Consider the following 5,380-nt stretch of genomic DNA (forward strand, 5'->3'; position numbering starts at 1 on the left):
AGACTTTGTATTTGATCCTAAGTAGCACATAGTAGGTTGCGGCAAAAAAAGGTTATGTAAACAATAGCACGAAAAATCCTGAGGAAACGCATTTGGGTATTGCTGTGGTCGTTCAGAAACCGTCTCCAGCCTTGTGAGTTTATTACAGTAGATTCTAGTAGCGGATAATCATGCATAACTAATTAGTTTAAGATTTAACGTTAGATAATTGTTCATTACGGTTAATTTTGTTTAATATATTTTTTTTGCAGATCACCTATGAACGCCATTTCTGCTACTCCGGTGGTTTATTCACGATGCACTGCCGGCCACCGTGAAAAAACAGAACAGGTAATCATATGATGTTGTCACCTTGCTTGTTGAGGTCTTTGTAGTTGATGACGTATTTGGATAATGTCACATGTTGTGTGTTTCAGATCTTGCAACAGATCAACTTCCCTCACAAACAGAAGATGGTGAAGTGAACGCTTGAGATGGAAACTCCATACGTCTTCATTATTGCAAGGTAACAAGTGGTTTTGTTTTGTTAGGTTGATGCTGTATTGATAAAATTGATGTTTCCTTTAAGCTTTAAATTGTTTTAACCAATTTTAACGTGTATTTGCCCCTTTTAGTACTGTATTTTTGTTAGTGGTGTGGCTTGTGTGAAGTTTATTACCGATGTGAATCATTTCAGTGCTTGATTTAAATTTATCTTGCTTTTAGACGCTGCAAAGTCGCCGCCATTCACCCCACCACTCCGATCAGCTGCGTATACGTCAGTTACAAGGTGAGTCGGATTGCGCTGATCCAGTTAGTTAAGAGTTTTTGTTTCTGTCCCATATTAAAATGTACATTTCATAAACACGATTGCACTGTGGCCTTATGCCAATACGAATTGTTTTCAATTTGTAAATGTAGATTTATAGTAATTTGGTCGACATTAAGAAAGATAGCAGTGAAATTATTCAATATTATAACTATTAGTTTGATCATATCTGTTGTAAAAACATGTTACCAGTATTTTAAAACGCGCATTACTTTGCAGATACATAATGTACTTTATTCTTCAATTACCAAATGCATATTTATTGATTTAGTATACGGAACCAAATTACCATTTTTAAACGCTGCACGGTGTTTAGTGTCAGTTTGTTGAAAATATAATCGTATACATAATTACTTCATGCTTTCATGTAAAAAAACGAACTACATCATTACCATGTTTTATTTATTTAGATGCTGCTACCAAAGAACTGTTGACCTGAAGAAAGTCCAATCCACAAATAAACAAGTGCATTTACTACGACTGAATCCTCTCACAAACAAGATGGAAAAAATAGGCCTATGACTCTAAGACCAAGCAACTAAAACAGCGCTTCCCCCCGAGCTTGCTGCTTCTTCTGTTGGATGATGTTGCCACCGTTCATATGTCCGGGTAATGGTCAAACAGCTGGCGAACTGTCTCGTCATCCGAAGCCGTCCTTTCAAGGTGCTCCTTCCACTTGGTGGACGGTATATCAGACAACATTATATTGTGTGATCTGCAGTCTGTTTCTCTGCGCCACATACAACGCTTAAACTACCATTACTTTCGCCCAAACTTTTGATGTGACGAAAGAATTGCATGAGGGGCACCGTGCACGACACCGTGCCATGTCGAAAGCAAGGTCAAATGCAATACGTATAAAATACGCTCACATACACATACAAACCTTATGCCAACAATTCACTTACAGACTGGTAGTTATTTTTCCTGCTGAACCAATTGCTCGGTTTGTGTGAAATATCGTACAGGGTTTTACAAATTTTCAAACACACGCCCAAAATGAAGTGTATCGCGACGCGTTGAATTACCTAAACAGCATTTACTACATTAATTTTGTTTTAAATTGAAACTTTGTGTTGTGATCTCTGTGTACATTATCTAATTTAGGCTTGTTTAGCAAAAGTTGGTTTTTGCATCAATTGAGACATTTGAAAGTTATGGCAAGATTGTTGATACAAATGACTTTGCCTTTTCAGTTTAATAATGTTTTGTGACCTTTCAATTAGATAAAATTATTTATTACATCAATTGTGCTTGTTTTAAACTTTCTCCTGTAATGTCTAAGTGCATTCTATAGTTTAAAGATTTGTTCAGCAAAAGTAGGTATTTTTTGTCAACTTTGTCATTAGAAAAGTTGTAACTACTACTGATACAAATGACTTTGTGCTAAAACATGTGTCAGGATCGCGACCCACTTTGGGAAGCCGTGAAAAAGTAGATTTCTCTAAAACGTGTGTTTTTTGCATGAGTTTCTTTCTATGCAACTTCCAAGTGTATTGTGGCTTTCTACATTGACTTTATAAAGTTCGAATACAAATACTTGTGATAAACTCTAAGCTTAAGAAGCTGTACGTGCTGTAACCGAGTTAGTATCAATTCCTAATTGTTCTGTTCCAACTGTTTGTTAAGTTGCATCGAAAAACGAGTTGTGTTTTGTGTTCGAGTGTTATGAATGGATAGGATGGTGTAGGGAAAGTACCTGTCGGTGATGTCCACTTGTTTGAATGGTTTACACCAGCGGTTTGCAACCTATGCCATTGATGGGTCAAATACAGTGAACCATAGTACAGTTAAACCATACGCATTGTTAGGTTACTTAACCAAAGTACCGAGCGCATTCAATCGTCTCTGAACCTAAATGTCTAAATCGCTATATCACTAAAGTAGTTTTTGAGAGCCACTTTTGATTTGAACTGTAACATAGTCTTCACACACTAAACAAACTAAATCACCGAGTCGCATTTGGCATGCGGAACCCAAGTTGCACACTCTTGATTTGCACGAAGTAAATAGACATTGATAGACCACGTCAAATAAATATTTTTCCCTCTATGTCGCCAAAACATTTGTTGATATTAATGTTTGTTTTTTGAATTCGTGAGCCTTTGGAAAAATTCATTGTATAAATTGATCGACGGTAATCGCTTATTTACAGCTAAAATGGGTTTAGCGAGCCACATTTCATTAATAATGCAGTAAGAGTCTTTGCAAACTAAACAATACTAAATCAATGCGTCGCATTTGACATGCGGCCCGCAAGTTGTACACTCTAGGTTAGTTTTTCTCATATCGTTTCGGTGGTTGGTTTTGTAATAATTGGATAGGAAAAGTACCTTAAGGAGCTGCCTGGTGATTACCTTCGCGCAACGTTTACATATGAAATAAATCGAATTGCATTTGTTTAGAGCAGGGGTGGGCAAACTTTTCAGTGCAAGGGCCGCATTCAAAAGTTCGAAATTTCAGAGGGCCGCATAGTAACCCAAAATATTAACATAGTATGTTTCCAGCAAAATACAAATACGTTTGTTGCCACTCCATTGATCGTGCAAACATTGTTTGAAACGCATCAATTGTATTTTTTAAAACGAAGAGGCATTTATTGCAACATAGGCTGCACTACGTGTTTTTGTTAATAAGTTCCTTTTGTATCCATCTTTAGTTGTTGTGCGGGTAACGATTTTATAGCCGTGTTTAATGTCCGTTTGCAAAGTACTGCAACGGCCTAAACTTGATCCAAAGTGACCAAAGTTTTGGTGTCAACAGTGTAAAGTGGGTTGCATTTGAAACCGTAAATTGTTTTTACGTTTATTCCACGCCGTAACAAATTACCCAAAATCTAAATCGTTGTTAAAATTGCTCATTCTGCAAATCGTCTATTCAGCAAAGACCTTAACCAAACGTCCGAAACTGAACTAGGAAATTGTGTCAAGTGACTATTTGCAAAATAACGTGGCAGAAACAACAGGCTGCAGCACGTAAAAAGTATCTGCGTTTAGTCCCAAAGTATGGTACGGGAACAGTTGCATCTGGTATAGGTATCGGCAAGTCGCACTCGGGTATCTTTCAAAACTCTACGCCTATGTTCATGATACTATTTAGCGGTGCTCGGTAAGCTTCTCTTTCAAATTTACTAACGTTTGGCGGGCCGTAGTTTGCCCACCACTGGTTTAGAGGGACACTAAACTTTGTTACTATGCGTTCCAAAGTCCTAAAATATTGTTGATGTTAAGTATTTTTAATTTGTGATCCAACGTTCTTTAGTAAACTAATTTGTAGGTCAATGTTATTTGTAACAAACACGTCGTATTATTTTTTAGTAATCTACGCTCACTATAAGAGTTCGAGAATTCTTCCTTACAACGTAGTAATTTTAAGCTCACATGTAACGGCTAGTTACCATTTCAAATAGATTTGAATGGGTCTCATTTTGTTCTATTATTGTTTGTGTCTGTTCCTTTGATATTAAGTTTTGCATTTGTCACTTTTGTGTAAAATGCATCTGCTTTTTCTCATACTTCTCGACCGAGGAACATTGTTGTTTTGTTGACGTCAAAAATGTTATTCTTTTTGCCGCTGTAGCGAATAACCGTAGCCTTATGAGATAAATGGGTAGGTAATGTTAAGTTAATATAAAGTCCCTGTCGTTATTTGCACACTACTTGGATTGTCTCGTATTTAGATTTTGTCCCTAATTTAGATTTTCAAGTACAAAGCAGAAACCGGTCAAAACCGGTTTGAAACTGAACTGGAATATTCCCGCTAAAACCCACCGAAAACCGGATTTTTCTTCGATTTTTTGACCCCAAAAATCGAAAAGATTTTCGATTATAAAAAACGGTTCAAACCGGTTCGGAGGTTCGGTAGGAGGCAGAAACCGGTCAAAACCGGTTTGAAACTGGAATATTCCCGCTAAAACCCACCGAAAACCTGATTTTTCTTCGATTTTTTGACCCCCAAAAATCGAAAAAACGGAAAGGCTATAGCCTTAGGGTTTTTTCAAAAATCGGGTCCAAATTTTCGATTTTAAAAACCGGTTTCAACCGGTTTGGAGGTTCGGTAGGAGGAAGAAACCGGTCAAAACCGGTTTGAAACTGGAATATTCCCGCTAAAACCCACCGAAAACCTGATTTTTCTTCGATTTTTTGACCCCCAAAAATCGAAAAAACGGAAAGGCTATAGCCTTAGGGTTTTTTCAAAAATCGGGTCCAAATTTTCGATTTTTAAAACCGGTTCAAACCGGTTTGGAGGTTCGGTAAGAGGCAGAAACCGGTCAAAACCGGTTTGAAACTGGAATATTCCCGCTAAAACCCACCGAAAACCGGATTTTTCTTCGATTTTTTGACCCCCAAAAATCGAAAAAACGGAAAGGCTATAGCCTTAGGGTTTTTTCAAAAATCGGGTCCAAATTTTCGATTTTAAAAACCGGTTTCAACCGGTTTGGAGGTTCGGTAGGAGGAAGAAACCGGTCAAAACCGGTTTGAAACTGGAATATTCCCGCTAAAACCCACCGAAAACCGGATTTTTTTTCGATTTTTTGACCCCCAAAAAACGAAAAAACGGAAAGGCTATAGC

General features: G+C 37.4%; 1 long non-coding RNA gene across 1 annotated transcript; it reads left to right on the forward strand.

Moving 5' to 3' along the window:
• Positions 1-249: 249 nt before the first annotated feature.
• Positions 250-2,111, forward strand: LOC145205307 (uncharacterized). The gene is made up of 4 exons (XR_013853631.1): positions 250-330; positions 417-505; positions 706-769; positions 1,219-2,111. It is a non-coding gene; the product is annotated as an uncharacterized LOC145205307 (long non-coding RNA).
• The last annotated feature ends 3,269 nt before the right edge of the window (positions 2,112-5,380 follow it).

The sequence above is a fragment of the Phallusia mammillata genome, chromosome 8 (assembly GCF_965637545.1).
Source record: "Phallusia mammillata chromosome 8, kaPhaMamm4.hap1.1, whole genome shotgun sequence".
Taxonomy (NCBI): domain Eukaryota; kingdom Metazoa; phylum Chordata; class Ascidiacea; order Phlebobranchia; family Ascidiidae; genus Phallusia; species Phallusia mammillata.